The following is a 14,248-nucleotide window of genomic DNA, read 5'->3' as shown; positions in this document are numbered from 1 at the left end:
TCAGAAAATCTTAATAAGTATTACATGTTGGGGGGAAAAAGCTTGTCTTAAAACCATATCTATTAGCATATTAAAGACACAAAAACTATGATGAGATACCACCACAGGCCCAATACAATGTTTTAAATTTAAGTCTAAGAATATCAAGTGATAGTGAGAATATGGACTAATAGGAAATTCAATGATACTTTTGGTGGTAGTATAAGTGAGTTGGTAGAACCACTCCGTAAAAAATGTTTGGAAAATGCTGGGTTAAGATTACACAGTTATTCATTTATTTTCTCAGCACACATTCATTGAGGGTATGCTCAAGTATGGTGCTGTGTGCTGGGGATAAAGATTAAATACATGAGGATGCCCATGAGAGACAGTCAATACCATATAGTGTAGTGATCACTGTGGTGATGCAACCACATGAGGTTGTGGATGCAGCTAAGGGAAATCAGGCAAGGCTTCCCAAAGGTGGTGATACCAGGGCTGACTTTTGAATGATGAATCTTTATTAACTATTTGAATAAAGAGAAGAAGTTTCTAAGTAAAGGGAACAGCTGTGTTCAAATGTGGAAAGGTCTTAGAGCCTAGTGTGGTGAGTTCTGCCAGTATTTCTTGCTAGTGCATTGAGTATGTGACTTGAGGGGGCTTGGGGATGACATAGGAGGCAGGAAGGAGGAAGACAAAAGTTCTATAGAAGCCAGATCATGAAGGGTCTCCTATTCCATGTTAAGAAATTTGGTTTTTTCCCCCAAAGGTAAAGAGGAACAGTTTAAGGATTTTAATCAAGAGCTGTGAAAGGGTCCACATCTAGAAATATTACTTTGATAGCAATGCAAAAACTGAAGTGTGAAGACTGGAGGCATTTAGGGCTTTCCAGGTGGCAGAGTGGTAAAGAATCCACCTGCCAATGCAGGAGACATAAGGGACAAAAGTTTAATCCCTGGGTCGGTAAGATCCCTTGGAATAGAAAATGGCAACTTGCTCCAGTATTCATGCCTGGAAATTTTCCTGGCAGGCTACAGTCCATAGGGTCACAAAGAGTTGGACAGGACTGAGCACACACACAACCTTAGCTCAGTTAAACTGAAAGTCTAAATCATTGCCGTGGTGGAAGGAAAGAAAAGAGGGCAAGGACTAGATAGGTCGAAAGGAGTCATATCAATAACACCTTACATGGGAAGGAGAAGCCTAGGAAATCTCCCCAAGTTTTGACCTGGGCATCTGGTTGGAGATGCTGTAATTTACCTATTTCTTTACCCACACATGAGGAAAGAACAGTATTAATGCAGACCAAAAGACTGCTAACTTTTTCTAGAAGAATTCCCTAACAAATGAAAGTGTTAATCCCTCAGTCATGTCCAACTCTTTGTGACCCCATGGACTGTAGTCCAACAGCTCCTCTGTCCATGGAATTTTCCAGGCAAGAGTACAGGAGTGGGTTGCCATCCCCTTCTTCAGGGGACCTTCCCAACCCAGGGGTCGAACCCAGGTCTTTGGATTTCACACAGATTCTTTACTGTCTGAGCCACCAGGGAAGTCCTGGCTATGTACCAGGTGGTACTCAGTGACATTTTATGAACAAAGATGGAGTTACTTCCAGTCTTATCAAAACTCTTCAGTATCCAGTGAAAACAAAAGTGAAAGTCGTGTTCGACTCTTTGCGACCCCATTAACTATAGTCTATGGAATTTTCTAGGCCAGAATACTGGATAGGGTAGCCTTTCCATTCTCCAGGGGATCTTCCCGACCCAGGGATAGAGCCCAGGTCTCCCGCATTGCAGGCAGATTATTTACCAGTTAAGCCACAAGGGAAGCCCAAGAATACTGGAGTAGGTCTTCCTCAAGAAGATGAGTCCCCAAATCCATATTTTGTTCTCTAGTTGCTCCCACACTCCATAGTGATGGTCATTGTTACAAAAGTAAGAGCTAAACGGAATCTATTTTAGGAAAAATATTTATGCTCTGAGTTTAGGAGAACATGCACAGATTTAAAATCTTAAAGTACTTCCTCTCTCGATTGCATAATTCAGTTCTATTTACCTTTTGTACCATTATTTCCTCCCCCCACCCTAAGGAGCACACATAATATTCAAGATTTCAAGAATGGACTTGAAGATTTGGTTAAACAACTTTATTAAACTTTGTAATTAAAATTGGATTTTAAATTTGTTTGCACTGTTGAGAGGGCATTTACAAATAATTCCATAAGGTGTAAGGTGGCTCAGAAGTGGACAATTCAAGTATTTATTAGCACCTTGCTAAGTGAAGAAAGGTGAAAAATAAGTTGCAAATTTCTTCCAAGATCTGAGAGATTTAGAATCAAGTGGGAGGAGGTGGAATTAAATTGGACATTCTTGACATTTTTTCAAGAATAATCCATAATAAATAAAAATATAGAAAACAAAAAATACTGTGAAGGCTCCCACCGACCTAAATTAAAACAATCAGAATATCAGAAATAATAATGCTTTTGATGAATTAAAAAGACTTTAAATATAATCAGCAAAAGTTCCAAGTGTCTAATACTAACAAAAGTCACAACTCATTGATCACCTTTGGATGCTAGGTCAGCAACTAAAAATTAATAATAATCAAGATTTTTCCTGCCTTTCCTGTATAAACTGTATTTCAGGATAACCTAACAGTTATTCACATTCTTCTTTATAGAATTCCATATAAAAAGTGCACAAAAATGCTAAAATCAGAAAATTACTGTGTTGTAGCCCAAATGAAATAATGAATGTAGGCAGCAATAACCAGTGGATGCTAAAACCATTAAATGAAACATTGATTGGGATTTGATAATACAAGGATTAGGCTGAAACCACCTGAAGTTCCTGATTAATCTTAGTATTATTAAAAGGGGGATAAACCAGAAGTGTCATTTATGTGTTATCTTTTCGTTTCACATTCATATTTTCTCTGATTTGTTCTCTGATGCTGAGGTTGGGCTCTGGAAGCAGAATTTCTCCTTTCTTAGCTTGGTCCCTGAGAGTTTCCACCAATAGGAACCACTAGAGACTGGAGGCTAGAAAAGAGAAAAGAGATTGCTCCTTCTTGTTTTTCCTTTTCTGGATTGCCCCAGCAGTGGCCCGTCCTCCTGATGACAGTAATTTCCTCTTAATCCAATCGCTTCCTGTCTCTGCAGAGATACCCACAGTAGCCTGGGGGCACTCATTCCTCTGAGGTTTCACCTGGAGCTCTGAGCTCAAAGATTCCAGTTCCATTTTGTTCCTTCAGCTTTAGGGATGTCATGCATTGGAGAAGGAAATGGCAACCCACTCCAGTGTTCTTGCCTGGAGAATCCCAGGGATGGAGGAGCCTGGTTGGTGGGCTGCCATCTATGGGGTCGCACAGAGTCAGACACGACTGATGTGACTTAGCAGCAGCAGCAGCAAGTCCTTCAGTTAACATTTTTTATTACATCAGTGCTGTTTATTCACTCCTTCAGGTCTCTCACACCTATGTAACCAATCTCTTAAATCTCCTCTTCAAGTCCTAAGTGTGGTTTCCATTTTTCCACCTGGACCTTGGCTCATTCATGTATCAGGCATTCAGTTCAGTTCAGTTCAGTTCAGTCGCTCAGTCGTGTCTGACTCTCCGCGACCCCATGAATCACAGCACACCAGGCCTCCCTGTCCATCACCAACTCCCGGAGTACACTCAAACTCATGTCCACAGAGTCGGTGATGCCATCCAGCCATCTCATTCTCCGTCATCCCCTTCTCCTCCCGCCCCCAACCTTTCCCAGCATCAGAGTCTTTTCCAGTGAGTCAACCTGTCGCATGAGGTGGCCAAAGTATTGCACTTTCAGCTTTAGCATCAGTCCCTCCAATGAACATCCAGGATTGATCTCCTCTAGAATGGACTGGTTGGATCTCCTTGCAGTATAAAGGACTCTCAAGAGTCTTCTCCAACACCACAGTTCAAAAGCATCGATTCTTCGGCGATCAGCTTTCTTCACAGTCCAACTCTCACATCTATACATGACCACGGGAAAAACCATTGCCTTGACTAGACGGACCTTGGTTGGCAAAATAATGTCTCTGCTTTTTAATATACTATCAAGGTTGGTCATAACTTTCCTTCCAAGGAGCAAGCGTCTTTTAATTTCATGGCTGCAATCAGTATCAGCAGTGATTTTGGAGCCCAAAAAAATAAAGTCTGACACTGTTTACACTGTTTCCCCATCTATTTCCCATGAAGTGATGGGACCAGATGCCATGATCTTCGTTTTCTGAATGTTGAGCTTCAAGCCAACCTTTTCACTCTCCTCTTTCACTTTCATCAAGAGGCTTTTGAGTTCCTCTTCACTTTCTGCCATAAGGGTAGTGTCATCTGCATATCTGAGGTTATTGATATTTCTCCCAGCAATCTTGATTCCAGCTTGTGCTTCTTCCAGCCCAGCGTTCCTCATGATGTACTCTGCATATAAGTTAAATAAGCAAGGTGACAATATACAACCTTGACGTACACCTTTTCCTATTTGGAACCAGTCTGTTGTTCCATGTCCAGTTCTAACTGTTGCTTCCTGACCTCCATACAGGTTTCTCAAGAGGCAGGTCAGGTGGTCTGGGATTCCCATCTCTTTCAGAATGTTCCACAGTTTATTGTGATTGACACAGTCAAAGGCTTTGGCGTAGTCAATGAAGCAGAAATAGATGTTTTCCTGAAACTCTCTTGCTTTCTCCATGATCCAGCGGATGTTGGCAATTTGATCTCTGGTGCCTCTGCCTTTTCTAAAACCTGCTTGAACATCTGGGAGTTCACGGTTTACATACTGCTGAAGCCTGGCTTGGAGAATTTTGAGCATGACTTTACTAGTGTGTGAGATGAGTGCAATTGTGCGGTAGTTTGAGCATTCTTTGGCATTGCCTTTCTTTGGGATTGGAATGAAGACTGACCTCTTCCAGTCCTGTGGCCACTGCTGAGTTTTCCAAATCGGCTGGCATATTGAGTGCAGCACTTTCACAGCATCAGTATCAGGCATTAAGTGATGCAATAGGGAGCACAACTATAAAGTATTTTTATTTTAAATCTGGTTTATTAAGGTATAATTTACATGCAATTGTTGTTGTTCAGTTGCTAAGTCATGTCCGACTCTCTGTGACCCCATGGACTGCAGCACACCAGGCTTCCCTGTCCTTCACCAACTCCTAGAGTTTGCTCAAACTTATGTCCATTGGGTCAATGAGGCCATCTCTGTCACCCTTTTTTCCTCATGCTCTCAATCTTTCCCAGTGTCATGGTCTTTTCCAATGAGTTGGTTCTTTGCATCAGGTGGCAAAAATATTGGAACTTCGGCATCAGTCCTTCCTATGAATATTCATTGGATTAATTTCCTTTAGGATTGACTGGTTTAATCTTGCTGTCCAAGGGATTCTCAAGAGTCTTCTCCAGCTCAACAGTTTGAAAGCATCAATTCTTCAGCACTCAGCCTTCTTTATGGTCCAACTCACACATCTGTACATGACTACTGGAAAAATCATAGTTTTGACTGTATGAACCTTTGCTGGTAAAGAAATATCTCTGCTTTTTAATATACTGTCTAGGTTTGTCATAGCTTCTCTTCCAAGGAGCAAGTATCTTTTAATTTCATGGCTGCAGCCACCATCTGCAGTGATTTTTGAGCCCAAGAAAACAAAGTCTGTCACTGTTTCCATTGTTTCCCCATCTATTTGCCATGAAGTGATGGGACCGCATGCCATGATCTTAGTTTCTTGATTGTTGAGTTTGAAGCCAGCTTTTTCACTCTCCTCTTTCACTTTCATCAAGAGGCTCTTTAGTTCCTTTTCATTCTCTGCCATAAAGGTCGTATCATCTGTATATCTGAGGTTATTGATATTTCTCCCGGCAATCTTGATTCCAGCTTGTGCTTCATCCAGTCTGACATTTCACATGATGTACTCTGCTTATAAGTTAAATAAGCAGGGTGACAATATACAGCCTTGACATACTCCTTTCCCGATTTGGAACCAGTCCGTTGTTCCATGTCCGGTTCTAACTGTTGCTTCTTGACCAGCATATAGGTTTCTCAGGAGGCAGATAATATGGTCTGGTATTCCCTGGTGTTCAAGAATTTTCCATAGTTTGTTGTGATCCACACAGTCAAATGCTTGGCATAGTTAACAAAGCAGAAGTAGATGTTCTTCTGGAACTCTCTTGCTTTTTCTATGATCTGATGGATGTTGGTAATTTGATCTCTGGTTCCTCTGACTTTTTGAAATCCAGCTTTAACATCTGGAAGTTCTCAGTTACTATCGAAGCCTCGCTTGGAGAATATTGAGTATTACTTTGCTAGCATGTGAAGATGAGTGTAATTGTGTTGTAGTTTGAACATTCTTTGGCATTGCCTTTCTTTGGGATTGGAATGAAAACTGATCTTTTCCAGTCCTGTGGCCACTTCTGAGTTTCCCAAATTTGCTGGCATATTGAGTGCAGTGCTTTCACAGTGTCATCTTTTAAGATTTGAAATAGCTCAGCTGGAATTCCATTACCTCCACTAGCTTTGTTTGTAGTGATGCTTCCTAAGGCCCACTTGACTTCGTATTCCAGGATGTCTGGCTCTACGTTAGTGCTCACACCTTGGTGGTTATCTGGGTCATGAAGATCTTTTTTGTATAGTTCTTCTGTGTATTCTTGTCACCTCTTCTTAATATCTTCTGCTTTTGTTAGGTCCATATCATTTCTGTCCTTTATTTTGCCCATCTTTTCATGAAATGTTCCCTTGGTATCTAATTTTCTTGAAGAGATCTGTAGTCTTTCCCATTCCATTGTTTTCCTCTATATCTTTGCACTGATCACTGAGGAAGGCTTTCTTATCTCTCCTTGCTATTCTTTGGAACTCTGCATTCAAATGGGTATATCTTTCCTTTTCTCCTTTGCCTTTAGCTTCTCTTCTTTTCTCAGGTATTTGTAGAGCCTCCTTGGACAAGCAGTTTGCCCTTTTGCATTTCTCTTTTGGGGGGATGGTTTTAGCTGACTGTGGCTCAGATCATGAACTCCTTATTGCAAAATTTAGACTTAAATTGACGAAAGACGGGAAATCCACTACACCATTCAAATATGACCTAAATCAAATCCCTTACAATTATACAGTGGAAGTGACAAATAGATTTAAGGGATTAGATCTGATAGATAGAGTGCCTGAAGAACTATGGACAGAGGTTCGTTTTCCACAATAGATGTATGTTATTAGAGTATTAAAAAATTGACAATAACCCAACAATGGAAATAATAGTTGTTGCATAAGCCATGATATTTTAAGATGTGTTGAAATGGTTCTGTGGGAAAAGAAGGTATATAATATGTGCACACCACATATACTTTGTATAAAAATATGGCTCTGTGGGCCTGGAGTGAGAGAGAGGGAGAGACTTCCTTCCCAGAGGGCATCTTAGTGGGCCCCAAGTTGTGTGCCAGGCCTGGGGTCTTCCCCTTAGGTCATGCTCCAGGACAAGCAGGTAGGTCTTTCTCACTGGGGCAGTGATGTACTTATGTCTATCTTTTTGTGATATGCCCTGGGGTCGTGGTCTACCAAGAGCTGTCTCTCTATTAGTGGCAGTCCCAGGAGACTCATGAGTGCAGGCTTTTCTGGGCATTAACCAAACAATCTAGAAGTGTCCCCTGGGTGCGTGTGCATGCTCAGACACTTAGTTGTGTCTGCCTCTTTGTGACCCCATGAACTGTGGCCTGCCAGGCTCCTCATGGGATTCTCCCAATAAGAATACTGGAGTGGGTTTCCATTTCCTCCTTGAGGGGATATTCCTGTCCCAGGGATCAAATCTACGTATCCTACATTGGCAGGCAGATTCTTTACCACTGAGCCACCTGGGAGGCCCATAGATATACCTTAGAGTATTGTAACATCTGGGATCTTGTGCTCTGGAGCATGACAGAGGAAAGCAGGAAGACAGTATCTGTCATCTGGGGTCTCTGGAGAGGATTACAGTCAGCCCTTAGATGTGTGTTTATTTGCAAGCTTTCCCCTTAGGCTGTGGATATGAAAACAAGACATCTGAAGTCTGTGTCTTGGCCCAGGGTGACACAGATGGGGTTAGATGGCAGCAGCACGTATCCTGAACAGGAGTGAGGGAACTGCTCCCACACTTTACTTCCGTTAAGGACATCCAGACTCACTTATGCACCACAACTTCCTACCTGAATCTATGGGGAGATGTGACATGAAAGAAAGCACCTTAAGCTTAAAGGCACATAGCAATAATCTTGGTTCTCAGAAAAGTGGTGAAACATCATGGTGAGAGGAAAGTTATGCATAAAAGCATGTGGCAAGTTTCACATGAGATCCCATAGCAGGTGAAGCTCTGGATAATCCAATCATTAAACAGTAGATGCTACTATCAATGATACTAACACCTTAGATGGAGAAGGCACTGGCAACCAACTCCAGTACTCTTGCCCGGAAAATCCCATGGACAGAGGAGCCTGGTAGGCTGCAGTCCATGGGGTCGCGAAGAGTCGGACACGACTGAAGAGACTTAGCAGCAGCAGCAGCACCTTAGATGAGACTTCTTAGAGTGCTGATTAAGCTATCACAAGTCATGGATAGCAGAAACCTACCACACAATCTCCTAGAGATTAGCCAACACAAGAAACTTAAATAGAAAGTTTTTCTTTTGTTTTTTTAAAGTTTATTCTCCTGGAGAATTCTCAAGCATAAGTTTCTTTCTTTGGAAGTGAAGCACGAAAGACAACAGATTTCTTCACAGAATTTAAATCCTATTTTAAGAAAAGAATCATCTAGATAGAATTGCATGTGGAGTTTTCTCCCTACCATCATAACTATGGCAACAATATTAGAAAGAGCTACTCTGTGCTTTGGACTAGGTGAACCTTCTTAAGGGTACTTTTCAAATTCCCATGCTATAGTTTTGGGAGTCATTTAATGAAAAACTTTTATGGAAATAGTAGTCGACTGCCTGACAGTAGGCTTCCTATTATTCCTCCATCCTGGTTATTGTTTTAATAACAATAAACTGACAGGCAGATAAGAAAATATAGATCTGGGTTCTTTGGGTTCTTTTCTGTTTTCCTGTAAAGTCTCTAAGATTTCTAATTTATTTTAAAGATGTTGATTTACACAGCAATTTAGTACAGCATTCTATGTTTGTGGCATCTACTTGGTCTTTTACCCGGGCATTTTTTTTTAATGAAGAAAATGATATACTAACAAGATTGATGAAAATGTTATACGAAGAGACAGAATAATGACTGGACCAGTGAATGTTCTTTCAGTTTTTCAGTTCAGTTGCTCAGTCGTGTCCGACTCTTTGCAACCCCCATAGACTGCAGCATGCCAGGCTTCCCTGTCCATCACCAACTGAGTGTTCTTAGAAGACAATAGAAAAAAATCTTTTAGATTAGCGTCATTATCGGGGTCCAGCCTCGATATGACCCAGGGTATCCTCGGGATGAACGGCGTCGGTGTCAGAGAGAGAGAGAGAGAAAGAGAGAGAGACAGGGGCTGACCATTCCTTGGTTTACGCTGGAAACCAATAAAACCCCAGCACGGGGCTTGCTCTGTTTACGTAGGCCACAGGCGCCCTCTCGAATCACTGGAGGCACCCCACCAGGGCACCCCCTCGAGTGAGTCTTAGAAGCCCAGGCAGATAAGTAAACTCAGAGGGCCCAGCGCTCCAAGGATCTCAACCAGAAAAAGGAGAATAGAGAAAAGGATGGAAAAAGAGAAAGAACGACACGGGGAGACCAAGCTTCAGTGAGCAAGGCCCAAAACTTTATTTTCCAGTGCTGCTTTTATACCCTAAGTTATGCGCATAAGAAACAAAGAAAGGGAGGTATAGATTCACACCAAAATCACGTGGGGTCAGCAGTCTTGACCCTTATCAGGATCAGGGCTTATTTTTGTGTGATAAAAGTTTTTAGGTGGTTTACATCATCTTCTGGCCAGGGGGCCTGCTAACAGTTTATGGCCCTCTCTCCTAACAATAGGTTAGTTAGCAAGTAAAAGACTTTTCTTTTAAGGTGACTTTCCTAAAGTTAGGTGTTAGACACATAACAAAGTTACATTCCTATAAGGCACCGGTGTAGTGAGCTGCAAGAAAGGAACTTATTAACTTAAGATCTGATGTGGTTAAGTCAAAGGATTAATATATTTCCAAGGATACAATAGATAGAGGAAACTGCAGCAAGCATTGATTCAACAATGAAATCTTTTCTAGTACTATTCTAGTGATTTTAACTTCTTCAACAGATTCCTGTATTTTAGGAGCCCGGACAAACTTGTCATGCAAGTTAGAAAGCTATCAGAGGGGCTTGGATTGGAACACTCCTATTAAGCCGAGGAGAACTTTTAAACTACAGCTCTGAATTAATGTTTTCAGAGAAAGGTGGTTGGGGGAAGCCCCTGTAAGTATTAGAGGACTTGGTAAGAGGCGTAAGATAGTAAAGCAGTCAGATTCCAGTTTTCTTTGGGGTAGATGCTCAGGTAAGTCCAGGGGGTTCCTCGAGCCCTGATTAGCCTTTGCCCGTCAGGCCTCTTCCCCAATTGACCTTTGCCATGGGTAGGATTTCCCTCGCTGGCTCCCGGCACGTCATTATAAATCATTCACTGACAATGAGCACAGACCCTTTCCTAGGATCAGAGAACTTAAGTAACTTGTCTGAGGTCATACAGCTAGGAAGTGCAGAACAAGACTAGAACTTAGACTTTTTAGTTCTCACACCATCCCTGGTGTGGGAATGTACAAGTAGAGGGATAGATATTAAGGAAAAGAATGACGCTTCTATTGCAAAGGAGAGCCTGAGAGAGAATGCACCTGAGGTAAGCTTGCAGTTGTGATGAGAGGTAGCCAGTGATTGAAGGACTTTTCTTTTTTCTAAAGATGATTGAATGATGAATAAAGATCATCATGGTCTCTATTTTCTTGGTGAGACCATTGGTCTTAAGTACGGCAGTGAGGGTTTGAGGTAAAAGTCAAAGATTTTGGAGAAGCCATGGGAGTGAGGAGTGAGGTATCCCTCGTTGAACAAAGATACTTTTAGGAATTGAAATGGGAAAAAAAAAAGAATTGCAAACTTTTCTTCAGTTGAGATTAAAAACCAGGAACCCACAGTGGCAACAATCCATTAATTATACTCTAAAGTAAAAAAGGCAGGGTTCAGTGTTATTGGTTCAATTCTACTTTGTAAAACACCTGCATGTGTGTATAAAACATGTGTAGGAAAATGTTTAGTATATATACCAATTTGTTACAGTGGTTACTTTTTACCCATACATTTCTGTGTGGTTTGAATTTTTATAGCAATATATTTCTGTATTACTTGTATAAAAAGTAGGGAAGGTGATGGCCTGGTAAAGGCCTTAGGCTCCTGAGCATGTCTGCGTCTCCACAGAGATCACCTAGAGCCAATTGTATAGTGATTGAAGCTCCAGAGCCAGGAAAAGTCCTACCTAAAGCCTCGTAGCACAGTTCACAGCTGCTGCATAAACCACAATGCTTAAACCAGAGCCAGTACTCTAGGATTAGTGGTATCCAGTCCCACTGCTGCTGTGGTAGAAGACTCCAGCTTCCCATACAGCTTGCATCTGTCCATTAAAAGCATTCGGACTCAGGGAAGATCTGGAAAGGTTCATAAAATTATATTTTCCAGCTGCTGAAATCTATGCCTATAGGGAATCTCCCTCCAGCTTGTGGGAGAGGTTTCCAGATTCTGTTTTGGCACTTGTGATGAATGATAACTGCAGAAATTCCAGGGCTGGTCCTGATTGTAAGTGCTTTTCTATTTATATTTGTATGTCAAGATGCATCTAAAGCAACACAAGTTAAGTTTTTGAAATATGTCTAGTTAATGCAGTCTTCCTGTGAAGATTAATTCTATAGAATAAGACAAATGAGAGATAGCAGTGACAAATAGAAGAACATTCAATTAAGCAAGATTCTTTTTGTGATAAAGAAAACAGAAATTGAGGATTGAAGTCCAAAAATCAAAACAAAACTGTTCATCCTTATAACACAGCACTAATACTGGAAAAGACTTGGAAGGTAGACAGCTAGATTCAACTTTGTGCTTCACCGCTTTGAGACTCTGGGGAGAATTGCTAAACTTCAAGCCATCTGCTCATCTTCAATGGCGAATAATAAGACCTAGTTCACTGGGTAATTGTAACATCCAAATGAGACAAAATATAAATGTAGAAATTTGTTTTGCAATATTAATTCATGTGGGATTTTTCCCCCTGTTTTTTCCCCTTCTTCATTTTCCAAGAAGGTCATTTGTGCATCCCTTCCTTGGGAGTTATTATAAGGAAGAAAGCTGTTGTTTGAAAACAAAGTTGCCTTTCTTGTGTTTTGTGAAAGCTTAAACTCATCAAGGAGATTGTTTTAGGTATGAGTGGTGTGGGAGGGGGGCGGGTATTCTTATAGGGAATGAAATACGAGCAGAATGAAATAGGAGAGGAAGTGGACATTTCTGCCCAAATTAAGGAAAGGATAGAGGCTATTCCATTAGGATGGGGGAACTACTGTTCTTCTGGAGGTTGGATCTCCACAGGTGTGTAGTGAACAGGTGAGACTACATGCTAACACCTGACTCCCAGATCTGTAAACATACTACGCCCAAAAGGGGCATGCTTCCATACTTGCAAACCTCCAAGGGACTATCGGAGCTCAAGTATGTGAAGTCAAGTGGGTCTTAGAAAGCATCACTATGAACAAAGCTAGTGGAGGTGATGGAATTCCAGTTGAGCTATTTCAAATCTTGAAAGATGATGCTGTGAAAGTGCTGCAATCAATATGCCAGCAAATTTGGAAAACTCAGCAGTGGCTGAAAAGATCAGTCTTCATTCCAATCCCAAAGAAAGGCAATGCCAAAAGAATGCTCAAACTACCGCACAATTGCACTCATCTCACACGCTAGTAAAGTCATGCTCTAAATTCTCCAAGCCAGGCTTCAGCAATATGTGAACCATGAACTCCCAGATGTTCAAGCAGGTTTTAGAAAAGGCAGAGACTTTTCTCTGCCTTTTCCAGACATCCGCTGGATCATGGAGAAAGCAAGAGAGTTCCAGAAAAATATCTATTTCTGCTTCATTGACTATGCCAAAGCCTTTGACTGTGTGGATCACAATAAACTGTGGAACATTCTGAAAGAGATGGGAATACTAGACCACCTGACGTGCCTCTTGAGAAACCTGTATGCAGGTCAAGAAGCAACAGTTAGAACTGTACATGGAACAACAGACTGGTTCCAAATAGGAAAAGGAGTACGTCAAGGCTGTATATTGTCACCTTGCTTATTTAACTTATATGCAGAGTACATCATGAGGAACACTGGGCTGGAAGAAGCACAAGCTGGAATCAAGATTGCCGGGAGAAATATCAATAACCTCAGATATGCAGATGACACCACCCTTATGGCAGAAAGTGAAGAGGAACTCAAAAGCCTCTTGATGAAAGGGAAAGAGGAGAGTGAAAAATTTGGCTTGAAGCTCAACATTCAGAAAACGAAGATCATGGCATCTGGTCCCATCACTTCATGGGAAATAGATGGGGAAACAGTGGAAACAGTGTCAGACTTTATTTTTTTGGGCTCCAAAATCACTGCAGATGCTGATTGCAGCCATGAAATTAAAAGACGCTTACTCCTTGGAAGGAAAGTTATGACCAACCTTGATAGTATATTAAAAAGCAGAGACATTACTTTGCCAGCCAAGGCCCGTCTAGTCAAGGCTATGTTTTTTCCCATGGTCATGTATGGATGTGAGAGTTGCACTGTGAAGAAAGCTGATCGCCGAAGAATCGATGCTTTTGAACTGTGGTGTTGGTGAAGACTCTCGAGAGTCCCTTGTACTGCAAGAAGATCCAACTGGTCCATTCTAAAGGAGATCAATCCTGGGTGTTCATTGGGAGGACTGATGCTAAAGCTGAAACTGCAATACTTTGGCCACCTCATGCGACGAGTTGACTCACTGGAAAAGACTCTGATGCTGGGAAAGGTTGGGGGCGGGAGGAGAGGGGGACGAATGAGAATGAGATGGATGGATGGCATCACCGACTCTGTGGACATGAGTTTGAGTGTACTCCGGGAGTTGGTGACGGACAGGGAGGCTTGGCGTGCTGTGATTCATGGGGTCGCGGAGAGTCGGACACGACTGAGCGACTGAACTGAACTGAATGAACATCTCACTGGCGACCCACTCCAGTACTCTGCCTGGAAACCCCCATGGACGGAGGAGCCTGGTAGGCTGCAGTCCATGGGGTTGCTAAGAGTCGGA

The sequence above is a fragment of the Moschus berezovskii genome, chromosome 7 (assembly GCF_049115385.1).
Source record: "Moschus berezovskii isolate FMDL1 chromosome 7, NW_MosBer_1.0, whole genome shotgun sequence".
Classification (NCBI taxonomy): Eukaryota; Metazoa; Chordata; class Mammalia; order Artiodactyla; family Moschidae; genus Moschus; species Moschus berezovskii.
The sequence above is the reverse complement of the archived record's forward strand: the minus strand, read 5'-3'. Positions refer to the sequence as shown.